We start from the raw sequence: 13,738 nt of genomic DNA, 5'->3' as shown, positions 1-13,738 counted from the left end.
TGTAAGATATTTTAAGGGGGACTCTTAAAATTCCCCTTTAAGAATAAGTCCAGTGGAACAATCCACAAAAACAAGGAGTAGATATCATGATGACACTAAACTCATACCTTTCAATAGTAACTCTGAACCTGAACTTGCTTAATGACCCCATGAAAAGGCACAGGGTTTCAGACTGGATAAAAAAGCAGGACCCATCTATTTGCTGTCTAGAAGAGACTCATTTTAGACAGAAGGACACCTACAGCCTGAAAATAAAAAGTTGGAGAACCATTTAACATTCAAATGGTCCTCAAAAAAAAAAGCAGAGGTAGCCATCCTTATATCAGATAAACTAAAATTTACCCCGAAGACTGTAGTGAGATGAAGAGGGACACTATATCATACTTAAAGGATCTATCCAACAAGACTTTTTTTTTTTCCAACAAGACTTAACAATCCTCAATATATATGCCCCAAATGTGGAAGCTGCCAAATATATCCATCAATTAATAACCAAGGTTAAGACATACTCAGATAATGATACACTTATACTGGTGACTTCAATCTAGCTCTTTCTATACTCAATAGGTCTTCTAAGCACAACATCTCCAAAGAAACGAGAGCTTTAAATGATACACTGGACCAGATGGATTTCACAGATATCTACAGAACTTTACATCCAAACTCAACTGAATACACATTCTTCTCAAGTGCACATAGAACTTTCTCCAGAATAGACCACATACTGGGTCACAAATCGGGTCTGAACCAATACCAAAAGATTGGGATCATCCCCTGCCTATTCTCAGATCATAATGCCTTGAAATTAGAACTAAATCACAAGAAGAAGTTTGGAAAGAACTCAAACACGTGGAGGTAAAGGACCATCCTGCTGAAGGATGAAAGGTTCAACCAGGAAATTAAGGAAGAATTAAAAAGATTCATGGAAACTAATGAGAATGAAGATACAACCGTGCAAAATCTTTGGGATGCAGCAAAAGCAGTCCTAAGGGGGAAATACATCACAATACAAGCATCCATTCAAAATCTGGAAAGAACTCAAATACAAAAGCTAACCTTACAACTAAAGGAACTAGAGAAAAAACAGCAAATAGATCCTACACCTAGCAGAAGAAGAGAGTAATAAAGATTCAAGCAGAACTCAATGAAATTGAGACCAGAAGAACTGTGGAACAGATCAACAGAACCAGGAGTTGGTTCTTTGAAAGAATTAAAAAGATAGATAAACCATAGCGAGCCTTATTAAAAAAGAAAAAAGAGAGAAGACTCAAATTAATATAATCATGAATGAGAAAGGAGAGATCACTACAACACCAAGGAAATACAAATGATTTTAAAAACATATTATGAACATCTCTACGCTATAAATTAGGCAACCTAGAAGAAATGGACGCATTCCTGGAAAGCCACAAACTACCAAAACTGGAACAGGAAGAAATAGTAAACCTGAACAGGCCAATAACCAGGGAGGAAATTGAAGCAGTCATCAAAAACCTCCCAAGACCCAAACGTCCAGGGCCAGATGGCTTCCCTGGGGAATTCTATCAAACGTTTAAAGAAGAAACCATACCTATGCTACTAAAGCTGTTTGGAAAGATAGAAAGAGATGGAGTACTTCCAAATTCATTCTATGAGGCCAGCATCACCTTAATTCCAAAACCAGAGAAAGACCCCACCAAGAAAGAGAATTACAGACCAATATCCCTGATGAACATGGATGCAAAAATTCTCAACAAGATACTAGCCAATAGGATCCAACAGTACATTAAGAGAATTATTCACCATGACGAAGTAGGATTTATTCCCCGGACACAAGGCTGGTTCAACAGTCATAAAACAATCAATGTGATTCATCATTACAGCAAGAGAAAAACCAAGAACCATTTGATCGTCTCATTAGATGCAGAGAAAGCATTTGACAAAATACAGCCTCCATTCCTGATCAAAACTCTTCAGAGTGTAGGCATAGAGGGAACATTCCTCGACATCTTCAAAGCCGTCTATGAAAAGGCCACAGCAAATTTCATTCTCAATGGGGAAGCACTGGGAGCCTCTCCCCTAAGATCAGGAACAAGACAGGGATGTCCACTCTCACCACTGCTATTCAACATTGTACTGGAAGTCCTCGCCTCAGCAATCAGACAAGAAAAAGACATTAAAGGCATTTAAATCGGCAAAGAAGAAGTCAAACTCTCCCTCTTTGCTGATGACATGATACTCTACATAGAAAACCCAAAAGCCTCCACCCCAAGATTGCTAGAACTCATACAGCAATTTGGTAGCGTGGCAGGATACAAAATCAATGCCCAGAAGTCAGTGGCATGTATATACACTAACAATGAGACTGAAGAAAGAGAAATTAAGGAGTCAATCCCATTTACAATTGCACCCAAAAGCATAAGATACCTAGGAATAAACCTAACCAAAGAGGTAAAAGATCTATACCCTAAAAACTATAGAACACTTCTGAAAGAAATTGAGGAAGACACAAAGAGATGGAAAAATATTCCATGCTCATGGATTGGCAGAATTAATATTGTGAAAATGTCAATGTTACCCAGGGCAATTTACACGTTTAATGCAATCCCTATCAAAATACCATGGACTTTCTTCAGAGAGTTGGAACAAATTATTTTAAGATTGGTGTGGAATCAGAAAAGACCCCGAATAGCCAGGGGAGTTTTAAAAAAGAAAACCATAGCTGGGGGCATCACAATGCCAGATTTCAGGTTGTACTACAAAGCTGTGGTCATCAAGACAGTGTGGTACTGGCACAAAAACAGACACATAGAGCAATGGAACATAATACAGAACCCAGAAGTGGACCCTCAACTTTATGGTCAACTAATATTTGATAAAGGAGGAAAGATTATCCACTGGAAGAAAGACAGTCTCTTCAATAAATGGTGCTGGGAAAATTGGACATCCACATGCAGAAGAATGAAACTAGACCATTCTGTTGCACCATACACAAAGATAAACTCAAAATGGATGAAAGACCTAAATGTGAGACAAGATTCCATCAAAATCCTAGAGGAGAACACAGGCAACACCCTTTTTGAACTCGGCCACAGTAACTTCTTGCAAGATACATCGGCAAAGGCAAAAGAAAGAAAAGCAAAAATGAACTATTGGGATTTCATCAAGATAAGAAGCTTTTGCACAGCAAAGGATACAGTCAACAAAACTCAAAGACAACCTACAGAATGGGAGAAGATATTTGCAAACGACGTATCAGATAAAGGGCTAGTTTCCAAGATCTATAAAGAATGTATTGAGCACTGGGTGTTATTAGTATGTTGGCAAATTGAACACCAATAAAAAATAAATTTATTGGGCAGCCCCAGTGGCTCAGTGTTTTAGCGCCACTTGCAGCCCAGGGCCTGATCCTGGAGACCCGAGATCGAGTCCCACATTGGGCTCCCTGCGTGGAGCTGTTTCTCCCTCTGCCTCTCTCTCTCATAAATAAATAAAATATTTGAAAAAAATTTAAACAAATAAATTTATTATTAAAAAAAAGGACATATTAAGCTCAACAACAAAGAACAAACAATCCAGTCATGAAATGGGCAAAAGTCATGAACAGAAATCTCACAGAGGGCTCTTTTCCTCCTCGGAGGCGGAAAGCCCGTTTGCGCAAACGTCCAATAAACCCTCTTGCTAATTGCATCTGCCTGTCTGGGGTCTGAGTCTCTGGGGAGTCCACCGGGACACGTTGGCACCTGTGAGCCAGGTTCCAACATTTGGGGGCTCGTCCGGGATCCGAGACGCCCCAGGCTCAATCCTAAGACCGGTAGGAGGTAAGACCGAGCTCGCTAAATTCATATCTGTCTCGTCTGTCTGACTGGCCGGGTCTGTATTGTGCCGGGTCTGTATTGTGCCTGTAGGACACTGTACTCTGTATTCTGTATTTGGACCAGCGGGGGAGGCAGACGTGCCCGAGACCCCTGGTCCCCCTCCGGAGTCGGACTCCGGAGTGGTCTGGAAGAGGAACGGAGCCCCGGCACTCCCTCCTCTTCGTGGACGGTCGTTGTTCGCGACCGCTCCCATCTGAATCTGCTGCGCCAGTCCTGTCATCTGTGTACGTCTGTCTGTTCTGTGTCTTTCTTCCTGTCCTCCTCCTCCCCGCTCACCTCTTTTCTACACCCGCGGGGCAAACTGTAACCACCCCTTTAAGCCTCACTCTAGATCACTGGAAAGAAGTCGCCGGCCGGGCACACAACCTTTCGGTCAAAGTCAGAAGACGAAAATGGGTCACCTTCTGCTCCTCAGAGTGGCCGACTCTCAACGTCGGGTGACCCAGGAATGGAACTTTTAATATTGATATTATCTTGCAGGTGAAGGCCCCGGTCTTTCAGGCAGGACCCAATGGGCACCCTGATCAGCTCCTGCAGATTCTCCTCACCACGGAGGAGAGACCGCGCGTCTACAGAAAAACGTCCCCGGCGCGGATGGGAGGCCGCCCCAGCTGCCTAATGAAATCGAGGATGTTTTCCCCTTGGTTGGCCCGACCTGGGACTAGGACACTGCTGCTGGGAGGGAGCGGCTCCATCTCTATCGCCAGGTACTCCTAGTGGGTCTCAAAGGGGCAGGGCGACGCCCCACCAATTTGGCAAAGGTACGTGCTATAGTGCAGGGAAAAGATGAGACGCCGGCAGGTTTTCTGGGAAGATTAATGGAGGGCTACCGTATGTCTACTTAGAGAGAGAGAGAGAGAGAGGAAACGCAGTAAAGAACTGACTGGGATACTGGCCACCGTAGTACAGGGCTCAGGGCAGAGTAAGTCAGGACAGAGTAAGGACCTGGGAGACAAAAGAAAACCACGGGTTGAATGAGACCAGTGTGCCTACTGCAAGAAAAAGGACATTGGGTTAAAGATTGTCCAAAGAAGGGCCAAACGCAGGTACCTAAGAAGAAGCCCATTCCCGTACTGTCCCTAGAGGATGAAGATTAGGGATGTCAGGGCCAGGAGCCCCCCCCCCCCCCAGCCTCAGATAACCCTTAAAGTGGGGGGGTCAACCAGTGACCTTCCTGGTTGCTACGGGAACTCAACATTCAGTTTTAACTGAGGCAGAAGGACCCTTGAGCTCTATCTAAAGATGCATTCTTTTGCCTAAAGTTAAGCTCTCAAAGCCAGCCTATTTTTGCCTTTGAATGGAAAGATCCTGAGACGGGATTCTCAGGACAACTCACTTGGACAAGGCTACCACAGGGATTCAAAAACTCCCCCACCTTGTTCAACGAAGCCTTGCATCAGGACTTGGCAGAATTCGGAGTTGGCCATCCGGACCTCGTTCTCCTGCAGTACGTGGATGATTTGCTCATAGCGGCTAAGACAGAACAGGATTGTGTAAAAGGTACGGGGGCCCTGCTCGAGAGACTGGGAGGACTGGGGTATAGGGCCTCTGCCAAAAAGGCCCAAATAGGCCAGAGACAAGTGACCTATCTGGGATATCTCCTGGAAGGAGGCCAGAGGTGGCTGACAGAGGGCCGCAAAAAGGCTGTAGCTCTGATCCCAGCACCCACTGATGCCAGAGGGCTACGAGAGTTCCTCGGCAGTGCTGGGTTCTGCCGCCTCTGGGCACCCGGGTTTGCAGAGCTGGCGGCTCCCCTATATCCTCTCACGAAATCCAACACCCCCTACCACTGGGGAAAGGAGCAACAATTGGCTTTTGACAAAATAAATAGGGCCTTATTGACTGCCCCTGCCCTGAGCCTCCCAGATGTAACCAAGCCATTTGCACTATATGCTGATGAACGCTGAGGAATAGCCAAACGGGTCCTAACTCAGAAACTGGGACCCTGAAAAAGGCCCGTGGCATATTTTTCAAAAAAATTAGACAGCGTGGCATCAGGATGGCCCCCATGTCTCCGAATAATAGCGGCTGTGGCAGTCCTGGTAAAAGATTCAGATAAGTTGGCCTTCAGCCAACCCCTCACTGTGGTGGCCCCCCACGCTATAGAGACAGTCATCCACCAGCCCCCTGATCAATGGCTCTCAAACGCCCGGGTCACCCATTATCAGGCCATGCTACTGAATTCCGAGCGGATACGGTTCGGAACGGCTACATCCCTAAACCCGGCCACCTTGCTTCCAGAAACCGAGTCCCCCTCCCTGCTAATGCATGATTGCCACCAGATCCTAGCCGAGGTCCATGGCACCAGAGGGGACTTGACGGACCAGCCTTTGCCAGATGCTGAAGCAACCTGGTACACCGAGGGGAGTAGCTTTCTACGAAATGGTGAACGTAAAGCCGGGGCGGCCGTGGTAGATAATTCACTGTCCGGGGCATCAGCCAGGCAATGACCCAGTAGCAGAGGGGAACAGAATGGCCGATGAAGCAGCACGGGCCGCTGCACTAGGCCCACAGGAGGATGGACAGAAGCCTTCCCCACCAAACGAGAAACTGCCCAGGTGGTTGTCAAGAAAATCCTAGAAGAAATTTTCCCCTGGTTTGGACTGCCCAAGGTAATAGGGTCGGACAACGGCCCCGCCTTCGTCTCCCAGGTAAGTCAGTTGGTGGCCAGATTACTGGGGATAAATTGGAAATTACATTGTGCATACAGACCCCAGAGCTCAGGGCAGGTAGAAAGAATAAATAGAACAATTAAAGAGACCCTAACCAAATTGACATTGGAGACTGGCACTAGAGACTGGGTCCAACTGCTCCCCATGGTCCTGTTCCGAGTCCAGAACACTCCCGCGCGCCATGGGCTAACTCCTTATGAGATTCTCTATGGAGGTCCCCCACCAGTAACAGACTTACTAGATTCTGCTATTGACCCTCTTGCTAACACTCCCGGTTTACAGGACAGGCTAAAGGCGCTCCAGATTATCCAGGGCCAGATCTGGAAACCCCTTGCGGCTGTCTACCGCCCCGGAGACACAACCGGCCCACACCCGTTCCAGATCGGTGACTCCGTCTACATCAGGAAACATCAGTCCAGGACGCTTGAGCCCCTGCTGGAAGGGCCCATACACTGTACTACTGACCACCCCAACCGCCTTAAAGGTAGACGGCATTGCTGCTTGGGTCCACGCCTCACACGTCAAGCGCGCCCCATCAACGAGCACCGCTGAGGCCAGCCAGGACGGACCGGGCGAGCCACCCCAATGGAAGCTCCACCGCACCCAAAACCCGCTCAAGATAAGACTTTCAAAAATTGTTCAATGACAGTTGTTATATTCCTACCTCTCCTAGCGCTCTTCACCTCCGCCAAAGGTGACCCTCATGCCCTCAAAATGTTAACCTGGCAGGTACTAACGTCTGGGGGTGACGAGGTCTGGTCTATAACTAAGACCGGCCCCGTGGGAACCTGGTGGCCTAACCTATATCCTGACCTATGCAAGCTAACCATAGGGGCCCCTAGCCCATGGGACCTAGAGGGATACTTGGACACCTCTAGAGCCCCTAACCGAGAAAGCCCTCCAGGGCAACTGGGATTAGACCCATGGGGAGGATGTGGCACGCCTGACAGAAGGGCCATGCTCAGCACTCTTCCCTTTTATGTCTGTCCCGGGTACCACAGAGATCACAGGCTAAATCCCACCTGTGGAGGAGGGGAATACTTCTATTGTAAAAATTGGGGGTGGGAGACTAGGGAGATACAGGATGAGAGGCCCTCCTCCTCCTGGGATTACATCACTGTCAAGGCTAACTATACTCACCCGGGGTTACCAGGAACTCTGCAATACTACCGCCCCGATTTTAGGGACTGACTCTTACCTGGAGCCCCAGCCGGGAACTTGGTGGGCATGCAACAAAGTCCTCACCCCCTGTGTGTCAGCTAAGGTTCTAAATAGCTCAAACGACTTCTGTGTCATGGTGCAGATCATACCCAGGGCGTTCTCTCACCCTGCTGAAACTCTAGAAAATCAGTATGATGAACATCCCACCCGTTTTCGGCGCGAACCTGTCTCCCTAACCCTAGTCGTTATGTTGGGACTAGGGGTCGCCACTGGGGTGGGTACTGGTGCAGCTGCTCTGATCCAGGGCTCACGACGTTATATAGAACTCCAGGCAGCTGTAGATGAGGATCTACGGACACTAGAGCAGTCCGTTTCTAAGTTAGAACAGTCCCTCACCTCACTTCCAGAAATAGCACTTCAAAACAGGAGAGGCTTGGATTTACTACTCCTGAAAGAGGGAGGACTGTGTGCGGCCCTAGGAGAAGAATGCTGTTTCTATGCAGGCCATTCTGGAGTCATCAGGGACTCCATGGCCAAACTCAGGGATAGGCTAAATAAAAGCCAAAGGGACCGGGAGGCCCAGCAGGGCTGGTTTAATCAGTCTCCCTGGTTGACCACCCTAATCTCTACCATTATGGGCCCTCTAGTTATCCTGCTCCTGCTGCTAACTTTCGGCCCCTGCATCCTTAACCGGCTGCTCCAGTTCATCCGAGAAAAATTGTCCATTACCCAAGCTCTGGTATTAACAATGTCGGGCCCTCCAAACTGAGAAAATAAATGTTCCCTAAGATTTTAAGGTTAAAATCAGCCCAAACAAAGAGGAGGGAATGAGGAAACCCCCCCTGTAAGTAGGATCAGCCCTAATCCAGAGGCAGCCCATCCAGGTGCGTTCCTGAAGTTTTAGCAACAAAAAGCATTCTGTTTGTGATAAGAAAACCATTTCCCCCCCACACCCTGATTGGAATGTCCCTGAATAGGTTCATGTTGACCTTCTGAGAAATCAACCTGGATGCTATGCGACTCCCGCGGTTCTTTTGTCTTTAAGCGTTTTTTTTCCTTTTACCTTTAAAAGATACCTGTAATTGCTAATCGGGGCTCTTTTCCTCCTCGGAGGCGGAGAGCCCGTTTGCGCAAACGTCCAATAAACCCTCTTGCTAATTGCAAAAAAAAAAAAAGAAATCTCACAGAGGAAAACATAGACATGGCCAACAAGCACATGAGAAAATGCTCCGCATCACTTGCCATCAGGGAAATACAAATCAAAACCACAGTGAGATACCACCTCACACCAGTGAGAATGGGGAAAATTAACAAGGCAGGAAACCACAAGTGTTGGAGAGGATGCGGAGAAAGGGGAACCCTCTTACACTGTTGGTGGGAATGTGAACTGGTGCAGCCACTCTAGAAAACCGTGTGGAGGTTCCTCAAAGAGTTAAAAATAGACCTGCCCTATGTACCAGCAGTTGCACTGTTGGGGATTTACCCCAAGGACTCAGATGCAATGAAATGCCGGGACACCTGCACCCCGATGTTTCTAGCAGCCATGTTCACAATAGCCAAACTGTGGAAGGAGCCTGGGTGTCCATCGAAAGATGATGGATAAAGAAGATGTGGTTTATGTATACAATGGAATATTACTCAGCCACTAGAAACGACAAATACCCACCATTTGCTTCAACATGGATGGAACTGGAGGGTATTATGCTGAGTGAAATAAGTCAATCGGAGAAGGACAAACAGTGTATGTTCTCATTCATTTGGGGAATATAAATAATAGTGAAAGGGAATATAAGGGAAGGTAGAAGAAATGTGTGGGAAATATCAGAAAGCGAGACAGAACATAAAGACTCCTAACTCTGGGAAATGAACTAGGGGTGGTGGAAGGGGAGGAGGACGGGGGATGGGGGTGAATGGGTGACGGGCAACGAGGGGGGCACTTGACGGATAGGCCCTGGGGGGTTATTCTGTATGTTGGTAAATTGAACACCAATAAAAAATAAACTTATTAAAAAAATAAACATCGGGGTGCAGGTGTCCCGGCATTTGGCTATGGAATGTAATCTTCAGTATTTATCCAAATACCAACTTGGGGATGCATGAAAAGAACTTATTTTCTTGAGAAGTTATTGATATGTATTCACAGCAGGAAAAATATTTGAATGAAACATAAAAATAAACGCATAAAAATGTTACTATCATAAGAGCAGTGTTGGAAATGTTGTAAGTCTTTCCCAGTCTACTGGTCAGGGATTTGGAAATGAGTGGGCACCCTTTGAGTTTATGACTCTTCCTTCAGGTACAGGGAAAAAAAAAGAATGATGAGGGGAAAAAAATGCAAGTCTGAAAGCTACTTCGTTCTACTGGGTTTTTCCAAGTGGCCTCATCTGGAAGTAGTTCTCCTTGTGGTTATCTTGATGTTCTACTTGATGACATTGATAGGCAACCTGTTTATCATTATCTTGTCATACCTGGATGTCCATCTCCTACACTCCTATGTACTTCTTCCTCGCAAACATCTCTTTTCTGGATCTCTGCTACACCACCAGCTCCATCCCTCAGTTTCTGATCTACCTCTGGGGCCCAGAAAAGACCATCTCTTACACTGGTTGCATGATTCAACTTTACTTTGTCTTTGCCCTGGGAACCACAGAGTGTGTCCTCCCGGTGGTGATGTCCTATGATTGTTATGCAGCTGTCTGTAGACCCCTGCATTATGCAGTCCTCATGAACCTTGATTTCTGCCACATATTGGCTGTGGCTTCCTGAGTCAGTTGTTGGTAAACAACTCTGCATTTCATTCTTCCTTTACTTTCTGGGTACCCCTATGTGGACATAACCAAGTAGACCATTTCTTCTGTGAAGTTCCAGCACTGCTGCAATTATCATGTGTTGATACCCATGCAGATGAGCTTACCCTCCTGATCACAAGCTCCATTTTTGTTCTCATACAACTCATCCTCATTCTCAGCTCATATGGTGCCATTGCTCAGGCTGTGTTGAGGATGCAGTCAACAACCAGACTTCAGAAGGTCTTTGGAATATGTGAAGCCCATCTTATGGTTATCTCCCTTTTTTTAAACTCCAGCCATGTGCATATATCTGCAGCCACCATTGGGAGATTCTCAAGATCAAGGCAAGTTCATTGCCCTCATTTATACTGTTGTCACACCTAGCCTCAACCCTCTAAGCTACACTCTGAGAAACAAATATGTAAGAGGACCAGTAAGAAGACTAGTGGAGCAGAAGAATCCCTTGCATTCATGATCTTCATGAGACAGTGTAGCCCCTCTTCAGCAGGCGCTTCTCTACATCCATCCATCAGCCCCTCTCCTGTTTACTCGCTGTGTCAGCACCAGTGGAGCATGTGTCTTGCAAGGTCACAGAGCTCTCGCTCATAGATATAAATTAAACAGTTTGTCTAAATATCAATTACTCTCCAATGAAGAAAATAGCCATGTAAAATCAAAATTGAACATCAATATTAAAATTTTCAGTAGCATAATTAATAAAAGTATCCTCTTAATTGAAAATTAAGAAATGAAATTCCAATAGAAAGATGATGTACTTAGTTTTTAAAAAGCTAGACTGTGATCTTCTAATTTCTCACTTTTAAGGCAGAATTTGCCATAAAATTAGTTTTCTATTTTTGGTTTAGCTAAAGACATGTTGAAATCCCTTAAATCTTTTCTGCATCACTGTTAGTCTTTATTGAGTAGTGGTTTTGATAGAGAGGAATTTTGTTCTGTATTCTTTAATACCTCATTATCAATAGTAAGAAAATAAATTGTATGAATTATAGGAAGAATATCCCTGAAGTAATGAACAAACATAAGCATCTTGTATTTCTCTCTTTCTTGAGGCAGTGGAAAGTGTATAGGAGGCATAAATCACTTATAGAGGTGTGGAATCATTAGAAATAAGGGCTTGGTAGGGTGCCTGGGTGACTCAGTTGATTGAACATCTGACTATTGGTTTCAGCTCAGGTCATGCTCTCAGGGTCATGAGTTTGAGTTCCATCAAGCTCTGCTCACTGCAGAGTTGGCTTAAGATTCTTTCTGCCTCACTTTTCCTCTAAACTTAACCATGATCCTGTGTATGTACTCTCTTTATTTCTAAAATAAAATCTTAAAAAAAGAAGTAATTAGGAGCCTGAGCTGGAAAAATATCTGAAGAGAAGCTTCTCAACCTGATGGAGTCTCAAAAGTCCATTTTTCCTTTTGTTTCCCTTGCCTTTGAGACATGTCTAGCAAGAAATTGCTGCAGCAAAGGTCAAAGATGTTTCTGCCTGTGTTCTCCTTTAGGATTTTAATGGATTCTTGCATCATATTTAAGTTGGTCATCCATTTTGAGTCAATTTTTGTATATGCTGTAAAAATATGGTCTAGTTTACTCTTCTGTAGGTGGCTGTCCAATTTTCCCAGCACCAGTTGTTGAAGAGACTGCCTTCTGTCCATTGGATATTCCTTCCTGCTTTTTCAAAGATTAGTTGACTGAGGACTTGAGGGTCCATTTTGGGCTCTCTATTATCTTCCATTGATCTGTGTGTCTGTTTTTGTGCCAGTACTGTACGGTTGGTGGGAATGGGAACTGGTGCAGCCACTCTGGAAAACTGTGTGGAGGTTCCTCAAAGGGTTAAAAATAGACCTGCCCTACAACCCAGCAATTGCACTGTTGGGGATTTACCCCAGAGATACAGATGCAGTGAAACGCCGGGACACCTGAACCCCAATGTTTATCACAGCAATGTCCACAATAGCCAAACTGTGGAAGGAGCCTTGGTGTCCATCAAAAGATGAATGGATAAAGAAGATGTGGTCTATGTATACAATGGAATATTGCTCAGCCATTAGAAACGATGAATACCCACCATTTGCTTCAACGTGGATGGAACTGGAGGGTATTATGCTGAGTGAAGTAAGTCAATCGGACAAGGACAAACATTACATGGTCTCATTCATTTGGGGAATATAAAAATTAGTGAAAGGAAATAAAGGAAAAGGAGAGAGGATAAGTGAAAATATTATGAGGGTGACAAAACATGAGAGACACCTCACCTGGGAATCGAACAAGGGGTAGTGGAAGGGGAGTTGGGTGGGGTCTTGGGGTGACTGGGTGATGAGCACTGAGGGGGACACTTGACATGATGAGCACTGGGTGTTATGCTAAATGTTGGCAAATTGAACTCCAATAAAAAAAATTAAAAAAAAAACCAAACATTCATTTTAGCTTCTTTTGATAATCCCTTCCTATCTTTGTCCAAAGCTTTAATGAAAATATATTTCAGATCACTAGAAAAACCTATATTAAAATAGCACATACTGTTAGATGGAACTTGAGAATCTCTTTTGATCACTCTGAGTTTTATTTCTTAAATTTCATGAAAACCTTATCATTACAAGTGAAATAGTCCCAGAGATACTGACCGAGATACTTAAGCAGGAGTGTGTTAACCACTGGGACTCAAAAACCAAGTTTTCTGGTTTAAAACTTTAAAAGTCAATTTCCTAACATTAAAAATATAAAAATAGGGGCATTTGGAACAATTTAAGTGCTGGTCAAATGTAATATTATTTACATTGATTTTTGATATTTAGGTGTACCTGGAAGGTTTAAAAATGTTTTTAAATTTCTTTCATTATTAAGAAAGTAGATCTCATATTAAATATTCATACTACAGTAGAAAACACCTTTCTTATAATCATAAGAATTTGAAACTTAATACATTCATCTTTAGATGAAAATTAGTCATCTATGGGATTGTTACAATGGGGATGGAATTATTAATTTCAGGCTCAGAATTATTTATTTATTTTTTTAAAGATTTTATTTATTTATGATAGATAGAGAAAGAGAGAGAGAGAGGCAGAGACATAGGCAGAGCGAGAAGCAGGCTGCATACCAGGAGCCTGATGCGGGACTCGATCCCGGGACTCCAGGATCGCGCCCTGGGCCAAAGGTAGGCGCCAAACCGCTGAGCCACACAAGGATCCCCCAGAATTATTTTAGAAAAGACATAGGGTTTATTTATTTTTATTTTTTGTATAGTTT

General features: G+C 44.5%; 1 protein-coding gene and 1 pseudogene across 19 annotated transcripts in view; both read left to right on the top strand.

Annotated features, from left to right (window-relative positions):
• The window catches only part of RBMS3 (RNA binding motif single stranded interacting protein 3), a 1,727,904-nt gene that overhangs the window by 384,417 nt on the left and 1,329,749 nt on the right, over nucleotides 1-13,738 (top strand). The window lies entirely within an intron of this gene.
• LOC121479015 lies at nucleotides 10,009-10,954 on the top strand (annotated as a pseudogene).

This window comes from Vulpes lagopus, chromosome 19 (assembly GCF_018345385.1).
Source record: "Vulpes lagopus strain Blue_001 chromosome 19, ASM1834538v1, whole genome shotgun sequence".
NCBI lineage: Eukaryota > Metazoa > Chordata > Mammalia > Carnivora > Canidae > Vulpes > Vulpes lagopus.
The sequence above is the reverse complement of the archived record's forward strand: the minus strand, read 5'-3'. Positions and strand labels throughout refer to the sequence as shown.